General features: G+C 31.5%; 1 pseudogene; it reads left to right on the top strand.

The window, feature by feature from the left end:
- Nucleotides 1-2,280: 2,280 nt before the first annotated feature.
- The window catches only part of LOC120130165, a 30,952-nt pseudogene continuing 19,841 nt past the window's right edge, over nucleotides 2,281-13,391 (top strand).

Genomic DNA, 13,391 nt, shown 5'->3' with positions numbered 1-13,391 from the left:
AATTGTTCTCACCACAGATCATATAATTTGTACCGAAGTACCACGTAGAATTTTTCCCGAAGGACCACGTAGAATTTGTCCATAAGGACTATGTAGAAATATCCCGAAGGATCACATAGGTTGACCCGAATGACCGCATAGAACCCTCGACTCTTGGAATGCCAACTATACCTCTAATTCTCACATATACCTTGGGCTTTCACTTATAATTATTCTTAAGTTTCACCATTTAAAGTGTATCTTATTTGCATATAGAGCATTCTCGTAGATAATTTACACGTAGGCACTTCGCATTCACATATCACATATTCATATTCAACACAATTAACCATAAAACTTACTTTAACATATAATTGAATAAAACATCATAAAATATTTCTTAAAAGAATTGAAAATAGTTTTCGATTGAAAACTTTGAAGTTGACTTATCGAAAGTCGTCCTCAAATCCAATATAAAACAATTTGATTGCACTCACCTTTACTTCTCTAAAATCCTTTACTCTTATGTTCGAAACTTGTAATATCGAGTTGTCCAAAGTTTGATTTTGTTCAACGTCTACACAAATCAATAGAAAAAATAAATATCGAAATTCGAACCACTTTTCCTTATCATAATAACTTAATCTGCAAGAAACACTAAATTTCTCATTTCATACTTAGTAGTATCGGTACTCCCTCAACAATACCGATATTTTCCTTGGTTGGTATCGATACCCCCTCTGGTACCGATACCGTTTTTACATACTGAAATTTCAACTTCAAAATGGTATTGATACCTTACTCTTGGTATCGATACTCCCCTTACAATATCGATACCCCAAGAATCAGTACCGATACTGATTCTTGATTCTTAATCGATTTAGCCTTGAAGTATCAGTATTGTTCTTGTAGTACCGATACCGTTACCCAGATTTCATTTTTCCCACTTCGAATTTAACCCAAAAATCATCTAAATCCTTTACTCTTAGCTTTAATCATTTCCTTAAACTCACTAATACTCATACTAATCACTTATCTTCACTAATCCTCTTATAATATCCCAATTTCTCAATAATATTCTTAAAACTAAGAATCATATCACTTTATCAAACATGTTATTATTCATTTCTAACACCTCGAATCTTTTAGCTAGGACTTTGACAAGTCAATTCTACCTCTAGAATTCATTAATCAACCAATTTACAAATTTTTACCTCAAAACCCATATTACTCATTCCCTGATAATTCCTTATTAACTTAGTTTTTTTTCATTTCCAAACTTCCTTAATCTTCTTTACCTCTTATAGCTTCAATATAAACCCAAAAATTAAAGAAATCAACAACTTATTATTACTTACCTTAAGCCAAGAATCCTCGAGCCAAACAAGAAGAAGAGAAAATGACTAAGTTCCAGATAACTCTAATCTCTCTTATCCACTTTATATCTTAAAATAAAATCTATATAATGAAAAAAACCATCTTGCTCTTCTTTTCTTCATTCTTTGCAATCAACTCCTAACACAAAATATTCAACCATTAGTCCTTGAACTTATCACTTATTCTAATCACACTACTAAACTTTAAATTTCTTACATTTTGATCTTCAACCCGATATTTGGGGTATTACATAGTTGGCATGTCAAAAGTTGACGGTTCTACGCGGTCATTCGGGACAAATCTATGTGGTCCTTTGGGATAATTCTATGTGGTCATTCGGGAAAAATTCTATGCAATCCTTCAGGGTAAATCTATGTGGCACTTCGGTGCAATTTATATGAGCAGTGGTGACTACATTAATGTACAACCTCAATGTACTCGCATATCTTGAATTCTCAGCGATATACGTTAGGCTAATAAAACAAACTTGATATAATTTGAACAATGAGTAACAATATTAAAATGTTAATGAAATGTCTATTGGTTTTATACGAAATGTTTCAAAGAAATGTATAAGCAAGAGTCTAATGCATATTAATTAATCAATGAGTAAAAGTACATTATAAGTTTATAAAGATTATGATTTTATCATAGTTAATGATTATTTTGAAAACATATTCATAACTTTTTATTATTTTACTAAACCCAGTATTGCCTCACTAAGTCATAGACTTAGCGTGTGATTGTTTTCACATGTAGGTTTGGAGACATCAACTTAGTAAGGAAGGGCAGCACATCATAGCTATAAAGGATATCATATCAGAGTAAACTAAATAGTATGTGATTTAATTGTTGGCATGTACGAAAATGTGTAAGTCATAAATGCTCTGATATGTTTATAACTATGTTTTTGTAAAGTTTTGTTTTCCTTGTAAAGTTTTCGTTGCATTTTAAATAATTCAAAGTGTTTTAAAAGTCAATGTGACACCTTAGAGTCGTATTCGAATAGAAGTGTTACACTAAGAATAAGAGTCACTCACCTTTGTTGTCCACTAACCGAAATTGCTTTCAAACACTTAGTAAATGATCACCAAAACACGATGCATCAATTTTCCTCAATTATCAACACATTAAACACCTTGTAAAGTAAAACAACACATCTGAAACAAAGCAAAATTTTCTGTTTCTAAAAAAGAGAGAAAAGACCGAAATTGCCCAAAATCTTATCGAAACGACTCTCCAAGCCTTTGATCCAGTCGACACTACTTCTCCTAAAAAGAACTGACCAAGACAACTAATATCAACAGTCAAACTCATCTAGAAACCTCACAAATGACATCAATTAACTCTAATTCTCGAATTACCAACACTTAGTAAATGATCACAAAATAATAATTAATATTTAAATTTTATTTTAAATAGCCGGAAATGATTATAAAATAATATTTTTTAATCATTAATATATATATATATAACGATATAATTACTTAAACTCAATTTAAAAAAAACAATATTTACTTATCACCAAATTGAAAAACAAATAAAATAATAACCACATTATACTTTTAAAACACGATTATTCAAGGCTATATTGAAGACACAGAAGTTTCTGCAAGTAGAAATTCAAACAGAAAAATTTAACAAAGTAAAACATTATACAAATCTAACAATTTTTCTTTTGTAAAAGCCTTTAAAAGTTGAAAAGTATGTTTTCAATTTTTTCTTTTACTTTTCTTTCTTATTTTTAATCCAAATATTACGTGTCATGTGATATATTATTAGAATATCACGTGGCTTTTTATAATTAAAAAAACGAAAGGATAACATATTTCATGAAAAAAATAAATGTCAAAATTAAATAAAAAAATCTTTAAACACCAAAGTGATAATGATGTAAATTTTATAAGACTAAAATACTATATAAATCTTTTACTTTTACTTTTTAAAATGAAGAATAATTTGATACATTGTAAATGAAAAAAAAAATCAAGCAACGGTAGAATTATGACAAATGCCCTAATAAATTTAAGAACTACAATGGTTATAAGTAACATCATATTTATAGGTAATTTATTTTCTTTTTCTATAAAATTCTTTAAGTTTATTTTCTCTAAAATTTTATAAATTTTAAATTAAACGGGCTATTGCGGGCTACCCGTGGTTATACCCATTAAACCCACGGGTTTAACGGTCCGGGCTAAAAAGCCCGCAATTTAAACGAGCTTCAGTTTTTTATGTCCAAAACCCGCACGGGCTGCGGGTTAAACGGGTAGCCCGCGGGCCTTAGCCCATATACCCACCTCTAGAAAAACCGACAAAATCAAGCTTGTTCTGAAGAATTTCATACCTAAATCAAATGCAATTGAAAAACTGATTTAGTATGATAATAACACCATCATAAACATCTTAATCAACATAAGAAAACCTTGAAAAATGATCAAGAAAAATAACACATTAAATACTTCAGAAAATCAAGTTTAATTCACAAACTTCTTTTTAAAAGAATTGATTAATTAAAATAAACAAAAATTAGATCATTAATCATTGAAGCACAAAAAAGAAATCTAGGAAAAGATAAATACCTTATTGGAAAAGAATATGAAAGGATGAAGAGATCAACAATGGCAACACCAAGAAACAAAGGAGAAAATGACAAGAACGAAGGAAATTTAATCAATCTTGACTGAAGAGAGAAAATCAAGATGAAGGAATAAGAATCAATCAACTATGAATGAAACTAGGAATAACAATAGGAATTTAAGAAGAAGAGTTTTGGCCATGGGAGAGCTTTTACGAGAATTTTGGAGAGAATTACAAAAGTTTTTTGATGAGAGAATGAAGAGAACGATTAATGAAAACTAAATGAAAATGAGAATGAATTAAGAGAATGAATCTAGTAAAAAAATTGGCAAAAATGAGATGAATGATAGGGTTAAGTTCGAAGGGGAAAACCATCCACACTAGCCTTGATAAAACTAGCTTCATAGATTTTGATTTGTGATCCTTTTACATTTTAGTCACTAAAATCAATATTTTCAATTTATTCGATTTAGTCACTTAATAAACATTTATTTTATTATTACTAAAAATCATAACTAATATTTCAAAATCATTTAAACACTTCGTATTAATATTTATAATTTTAAAAATAAAAAAATATTTTTATCGAAAATCCTAGAAATCATCAAACTACCAACCCGAACTACTAACCCATATTTTGGGACGTTACAAGACGATAAAAGTGAACGACCATTAAGAAATCGACGAACCTCACATCATTATCATTCAACCACTCATCGACATCGTCAGAATGAAGAAAATATAAGTAAATTTCATTATTATGAATGATTGTATTTAGGTAACTAAATTTTAATTATTAGTTTTGAACAAACTATTTACATAATAAATGAAAAAAAAATTAAATTTGTCAAATTAAAATTTACTATTTTAATTATTGCTTAAGGAATTTTTGTTAAATGATATGAAAATGAACAACAATATTTTAAGAATGGTAGAAAGAAGAAAATATTGAATATGAAATGAAATATTGATGAAAAAAATTATAAATTCAAAAAAAGTCTAATGTAATCGTTGAAACTCGCCACGCCCACACGACGAGTTCTAAAGAAAATTTAAAAAGAAATTGCTCGTTGCTCATCATTCACTAACGATTAATTTTTTTAATTCAATTGGAACTTGTACTACCCACAATACGAGTTTTCTGGGATTTAAAAAAAATAAAATTAATAATTTAAAAATATTATTTAAATTAAAAAATAATATTATTTTAATAAAACTTGTTACGTAGACATGACAAGTTCCAAGAAAAATGATAAAATAATGGATTCAATGGGGCCCATAGACCTGAGTCTATTAAAAAATAATATATGGACATACTCGTCATGTGGGCGCGATGAGTTTGCATATACTGTAGTATTTATATTAAGTTCCAAAATATTTTTTTGATTGGCCTACTGGGCCAATAAAATATTTCACTTTGATTATATACCCAATTTAACCTTTATCAAGGGTCCTTAAGTTTTAACTATGTTATAGTTAGGGATAGACATGGATCGAATAGGGTCAGCTTCTTGTCAACTCAATTCGATCAAAAAATACAACCTTCACTCAACTTAAAAAAATATACACCTTATAATTGACCTGAATTCAATTCGTCTTTTTGAGATAAAATTTGAATCTGACCCAACCCAAAATAATATATTTATAAAAATATTACTTTTATTTGATAAAAATATGGATATAATTAAAAATAATAATATATAAAAGGCTATTATTATAATTATAGTTAAATATAAGATAAATTATATTATTTTTGGGCCAAATTAAATATTTTTTACTCTAAAATCAATTTGATCCCATCCAAATATAATATCTAAAATATCTAATTCAATTTAATTTTTTTAAAAAAAATCAACTTATTAAAATTAGATCGAATTGAAATTCGGATGGTGTACTCATCCTTAGTTTAGTTGGATCAAGGCCTATTTGTGGATCCAGCCAGGCCAACTTTAATGATATTCTACCGTTAATTCTTTTGTTGGAAAACACGTGAACGATAGGGATGCGTAGAGCAGGAAGCTTCTGGAGTTTAGAAGTGGAGGGTAGGTATTTGTATAGAAAGGCCTGATGATCAAACAACGCTAAAATTTTTTTGAAGATTGAAGAATTGAAAGCTTGGGATTTTCTGTCTTGCTCGTGAAATCGTTAAGTTTCTCGCAGTTACTTCTCTCTTCCTCGTTTTAAATCTCTGATTCCTAAATCTATTTAATTAAGATGTTATAATTTGCTTTATATAATACCCTAATTAGATTTTGTTTTCTTCGAAATTCTGTAATTTAATGTATTGTTTTCTTTTTTCTTTTTCTAATGAGTAATTTCATTGTTACATGTTCAGTACTTTTGCTTCTTCTCTTTTTTAGTCTTTTATGAGTGTATTCTGTAGATGTTGCGTATTGGTTATCTTTTATTTTATAGAAATATTTTCATGGCTGAAAAATGGTTTTTATCAAAAAAAAACTTTAGGCTCAGTTTAATTGTTACCTTCTTTCTCATTTTTTTTCAATTTTTTGATTTATCTACGAAGAAAAATCTAATAATTCAAAATCACGTCTTTATTCGATCAAGCACGATGAAATTCTTTAAATGCAATTTTAATTCATACATTTTGCTGAAATTTATACATGTCTTAGTCTTTCATTTCATTGGAGCTGTAGTATTGTCTGGATTTTTCTTTCTTTTTCAGTTTGCAATACGTGTTTAGCTTTTTAATTTTTTCAAATTTCTCAGGTTTGTTGCAAATGAGGGGTAGAAGTTACAGTGACAGTCCCTCACCACCAAGGGATTATGGTAGGAGGTATCACAGCACTAGCCCTAGGGGTCGATATGGAGGTCGTAGTAGAGATCTTCACACAAGTCTTCTTGTTCGCAACCTTCCCCATGATTGCAGGTTTGAATTGTCTCCCTCTTAACTGGAATCGGTTCTATGATAGCTGTATTTGGTTTTTGTTTTCATGGTAGTGATTTTATGCAAAGCCTTTTGGGGAAACACCTCAATTTTTGCATGTATCGTATTTTCCATACCCAAACATGACAAAGTAGCTTGTGTGTTTGTCTTTTGTGCGAACAGAAAGAATTTTTCTTAATACAGGTTAAATTTTCGGTCTTATTGAAATGGTTTTCTTAGAGTTGATAAATATCTAATTGCGCTCCATGTGCAGGGTAGAAGATCTCCGCTGACCTTTTGGCCAATTTGGTCGCCTCAAGGACATCTACCTGCCTCGAGATTATTATACTGGGTAAGTATAATATTGTATTCCTTAAAATGGTAACTCAGTGTGTATGCATGTGTCGCTGTTTGGTAATATCAACTGTTATCTTTATACTGTCCCACATAAGGCTTTGCATCATGGGATTTTTTTCGTCATTTTCATTGGTTTATTGGAATTTGGTTGTTTTTATTGAAAGATTTGAAGATTAAGATTATTGTGTTGAAGACACCTATGAAGTATAAGAGTACATTGTTGAAGACACTTTCAAGCAATGAGTACTGTTCAAGATGATCTTAATTTTACAACAAGTTGGAAGGAAGTTGATTTTGAGCTCATTATGAAGAATTGCAAGTCTTGAAGAAAATCAATTCAATTAAAATTTGGCTACACAAGGTTAGCAGTCGCGAACTTGAATTGCATGAAGCATTGGCTTGCTATCAAGATCTTCCATGTTATTGCAGTCAAGATCTTGTTTGTGATTTTGAAAATCAGTGAGCATGTGTGGCTTATGAAGTCTATTATATACCTTTTTTATATTTGTGTTATTTTATGGGAGCTACCTAATGTGTGATGCAGGGAACCATGTGGCCTTGGGTTTGTTCAGTATCTTGACTACTGATGCTGCTGGCGCAAAATATCATATGGATGGATATGTTCTTGGACGAGAACTAACTGTTGTATTTGCGAAGGAGAACAAGAATAAACATTCAGAAATGAGGGAAAGAGAACGTCGAAGGTAAGCATGTGTTTTGTTGTGATTCATGTCCATATTGTCATAACTTCTCCCCAGGGGATCCGTTATACTTAAAATATTAGTTTTGGGGAAGGTGATGAAATGTAATTTGGAAAACAATTTGATTTTGGAGTCGTCACCATCCTTTAAGTTAGGTAGGTTGATAACCTTAAACGACAAAAAAATGGTCTGCGTTTTATCAAAGATTCATTTTTAAGAATTCGGGAGTCTATTATGTGTGGGGAAAAGTGAGCACCCCCACAACGCCCAAACTTTGGCACCTAAACGATTATATGCTTAAATATTGAGAATTACAAATTCGAAAATAAATTTAAATTATGATCCTATTATTCATTCGAATTTATTTAAAAAGTGTTAATTTTAGGATAATTAATACCCTTTTTGTATGAACAATATTCGGGAAAATACATCTTTTATAGTTAGGAGAATTTCCCGTAGATTTCACTCACAAAAGACATTACTAACTATTTTTGCAAAGATAAAATAAATTAAAACAAAATAAAAGAATAAAAGTTGTGAATATAATTAAACGTGAAACAAAGAAAACTATCGAATATAAAACCACATTTGTGCGAAAAATCTTCTTAAAGACACATTCCCTTATAGCCCGGAGATGTCTTCATAGATTTCCCTAACAATGAAATTTTCCCATTTATATATTTATAAAACAATAATGATTTATAACAAAAGGTGGAAATAATTATCTAAATATACACATAGTAAAACGAAAAGAATTAAATAAAAAACTCATACAAAGAATGCTTATAATAATTACATAATTATATACATACATACACGGAATTATAACGATCGATAGAACAAAGTTGCAAATTTGGACTAAAATATATATTTACAAACATGACAAATTAAAATACAAATAAATAAAAAATTTAGACATGCTTAGTGAAATAAAGGAAAAAATATCAAAGAACAAAAATTTACCGGACTGAAATAGGAAAAACATAAATTTAAAGGGCTGGGCAGTAAATACAGAAAGTTAAAGAACCAAAATAGCAAACACAACAACTTAAAGGATTAAAATAACTAAAACAAATAGTTAAAGGATTAAAATAGCCAAAAATAGAAACTAAATGGGCTAAATAGCAAAAGATAGAAATTTAAAGGACTGAAAAGTAAATACAAAAAAACCAGAGTACAAATTACAAATATTAAATAAAATAGGAACCAGAAATGTAAACAACCCATTAATAATCGTTTGTAAATGTATATGCTAAGGCAAACAATTCTGTGCAAGTATATACAATCAAATCAAGTAATATAGAGTAAGTGAGTTATCGTCTCCTCAGGGATTGGTCGATTATTTTTAAGCTTCACCATAACCAGAACTAGTTGTCATAAGCTAATTCCTACAATCTTGTCAAACTATAAAACTATTAGTAATAAAGCAAGAAAATATTATAAAGTATGATTGCAGAAAAGTTTGGTCGAGACAAAATAAATATGAAAAAATATCAAATTAAAATAAAGCAAAGGTAAACGTTGATTCAAATATATTCAAAGCAACCTCACATATACAGACTTATCACAGAGCACTCATGTTAATCGTTTGTTATGACAACCAATTATTCTAAGTCTAGAATTAATTATTATGATATGCCTAAGCTGCCCTACAGGATTACTGAGTATTCTTAGACGGTTGTTATGGTAATACTACTCAGCGTTAACTACAACCCTTGGTTTGTCAGACTGTTGTTGTAGCAATATATCTCAGCATGAACTATAATCGTTGTCTATCCTACTCTAGCGTTTATCCTTTTTAGTCGATTAAAACCCTCTCCTTATCTCTAAGGTATACAAGTTAGAACATCACCATCCCATATCCATTCCATTGTTCACGTAGATTTATCTTAATTCTCTCGAATCTAAGAATCAATATCTAGACAAATGATAATGTCTCAATGCTCTTACATTGCCAAGATGTGTTTCACCTAGACCCCAAGCAATCTCTCAAAGCTATTACAGTGTCAAGGTAAATTATTTAAACAATGCACAAAATAGTCATGTGCAAAATCATAATTCATCATTCATAAAGCAGAAAATAATTGTTTAGGAAAAAAAATATGAACACCAAGTAAAACAGTTCATCGTGTTATCAAAAAGTAAAGAAAATAAGAACAAAGAAAGAACGACTCCCAAAACCGGGGACTCTGTCATGATAATTCTGATCAACACCGCGCCTGCCCTGGCGGTCAACCTCTCTCGAGGCCTGACCGCCACTCTACTACAGTCTAGCTATGGAGGACACCAAGGATGGTCGGTTGGTAAACATTGGGGAAGCACTGCAGTTGCTCGCTCACGCTTCAGTTAAAGATATTCTAACTTCCTTGCCTCTTTTGGCGGCTATAGATGAGTATTTATAAGGGAAGTCTCCTAGGGTTTCGCATAAGTGGAGATTCCCTAAATACACATTATTGTCTTGTCCAGGCTAAAAAAGGAAATGTGGCAGGCTGTTTTCAAAATCTTGAGGGCTTGCTTGCACGTGAAAGAAGTCGTACAACTGGCATGTGACATAGGTGATTCGTCATATCCGCTTCAGACTTTCAAGATAAACCTTGCCTTGGCGAGATATATCTGCTCCTCACTTTCTTTAACTTCTCTATTCCACTGGCCCTTGCGAATTACTTTGTCGCGACTGAAATGTTCTTTTTTAGTAAATTTCCTGCACATACACAATCCACACAAACCCTTTCTCCTCAGTAGCATCAGTCAAACCAAATAAATTTTATCGAAGCAAAACTTATCCACCATAAGCAAATATAACCTAAATGCAACTAATATAATGTGCATACTTTGTTTAGACGAGCAATAACTTAAGTAAAAAGACTAGAAATAGTCTTTTTATGGAGTTATCAATTCGTAAACCCAAATGACATTACTACAAATTCATAATGGCCATATCGAGTCCTAAATGTCATTTTTGATATATCTTTATCTTGAATATTCAATTGGTGATAGCTTGAGTGTAGATCAATTTTAGAAAACACCGTAACTCCCTTAAGTTGATCAAATAAATCATCGATTCTCGAGAGAGGATACATATTCTTTATAGTCACCTTGTTGAGCTATCGATAATCAATACAGAGACGTATCGACCCATCCTTATTCGTTACAAATAATATCGGTGCACCCCACGGTGACACACTGGGTCTGATAAATCCTTTGTTCAAAAGCTCTTGTAACTGAACTTTTAACTCCTTTAATTCATTCGGAGCTATCCTGTAAGGGGTCATGGAAATAGGTGTTGTTCCCGGCATAACTTCAATTTGAAATTCTACCTTCCTATCTGGAGGCAACCCTGGTAATTCTTATGAAATACTTATGGAAATTCTCAAACAACATGAATATCTTCCAATCTTCTATTCTTAACTCGAGCATCAATTACGTTTGCAATAAAAGCTGGACATCCTTGCAATATCAATTTCTTGGCTGACATTACAGATATTACATTTGCTAAAGGATTGAATCTTTCATTAATTAACATCACTTCAAATCCCTCAGGACTTGTCAAAATTACTCGCTTCAAATGGCAATCGACATTGGCATGATACCGATATAACCAGTCCATCCCCAAAATAATCTTAAACTCATCAAAGGGTAATTCCATCAGATTAGTAGGGAATTCAATTCCCTGAATCTTTTTGGGACACCCTTGACACAATTGATTTACCCGAGCACTATGCCCCAATGGGTTAGACACTATCACATCATTACTTATAGCTTCTAATGGAAGTTTCAGTTCTTTTACCAAATTACTACAGATATAAGAAAAGGTTGATCATGGGTCAATCAAAACCAAAAAAGGTTTATCACATAACTAAAAAGTACCTGCAATGATCTCCGGATCATCGTGATCTTCACTAGTCTTGAGTTTGTATACCCGAGCAGTTGAATGAATTTCAGGTTGACTGGTCGATTCAGTCTAATTCCTCCATTTGCCTTGTCCTCTGCCTCTCTGAGATACAAAATCATATCTCTCAGATGATGCAATTTCTCTAGTCATTAATGGGCAGTCCCGGATAAAATGTCTCGTATCTCTACACCGTAAACATGCTCCAACAGCACTCTACAAATACAACTATGTTGCTTGCCACAATGCTGACATTGATTTGTTCTTCCTGCTCTGGATTCTACCGATTGATTCTATCTAGCTCTTCTCAGATTAGATTCTCGACCTGAGGATGCAGTTGACTCAGATTTTATTTGGGGTCTAAAACTTGAACCTCAACTTTTCTTTAATTGCGACGTACTTGACGAGGCACCAATTCTCTTTTTCCATTGGGTCTTTTGTTCCCTGAATCTTTCATTCTAAGCTCGCTCCAAAGCTTGTCCTCATAGTAACGATACAACTCCATCTAACTTCTCCACTTCAGAACAGTGGAGACCCTCCAATATGATCTTTATTTCATTCAGCCAAAGGTCTGCAACCACAGGACCTTCATCATCTTCACCTTTGAATTTCGATGCTCCAAATCCTTTCAATTCCTAGGCCACATTTATCTTAAGAGTTGAAGAAGCAGAAGGTTGGAAACGCGTCAGAATAGCGTCCAACGTTCTGAAAACACTCCCTGATCTTGCACAGGGACCCCTTGAGACGCCTGTTCTTTACCTTGCCTAACTGGGGCAGGCGAATTACTACTTCTTTCTTGACCTTCTCCCGCTTCACTTCGGCAGCCATCAAAAGCCGACATCTAATAAGAGGGAATTAATATTCTATCAGTGAGGATAATATAATAATTACCTTATCAGATAAGAAAATTTTTCTTCTATTTGGCATGTACACTGTTTTAAAACAAAACTACTTCATTTTGAACTTAAAATCAATTAAATCATAGCTATGATACCAATAAATGTAAGACCCCAACCCGTATCCTACCCGAATATTGAGTCGAAGTGCCATATTGACTTTTCAAATCTTTGGCTTTTAACAAACAATTAACAATAATTTTTTTATTTTGAATAGTAGAACATTTTGATTAAAGATAAAGAGTACACTTTTAAATTTAACTGAAAAAAATATAATTCATCAGTTACATAAACACCATAAAATTTACATTTATAAAAACTGATCAGAGCATTTTCATTTAAGGCAGGGATACATGTCAACAAAATAAACAAAACGTGATAACATACTATCTCAAATGATTCTGATCTGATCTTCACTGCTAATGTTGTCATCTCCTACTCTACACTCTTCGTATCTCTTTGAACCTATGTGGGAAACAATCCACACGCTAAGTCTTTGACTTAGTGAGGCAATAAGTAGCATAAAACATTTCAAAAACCTTTCCCAATTTAATATATAAAAACTTTTATACTTGACTGTAATTTAGTTTAAAAACTTTCATTAAATCACTCTCTAATCAGCTTACAACTTTATTCTCTTAGCCCAATGAATAACACTGAGAATTCAAGATATCTGAGTACACCAAGGTTGTGCACAATTGTTGTCACCACAATCATATAATTTGTAC

Source organism: Hibiscus syriacus, unplaced genomic scaffold (assembly GCF_006381635.1).
Source record: "Hibiscus syriacus cultivar Baekdansim isolate YM2019G1 unplaced genomic scaffold, ASM638163v2 tig00110528_pilon, whole genome shotgun sequence".
In the NCBI taxonomy this organism is placed as follows: Eukaryota; Viridiplantae; Streptophyta; class Magnoliopsida; order Malvales; family Malvaceae; genus Hibiscus; species Hibiscus syriacus.
This window is presented reverse-complemented; position numbering and strand designations above follow the sequence as displayed.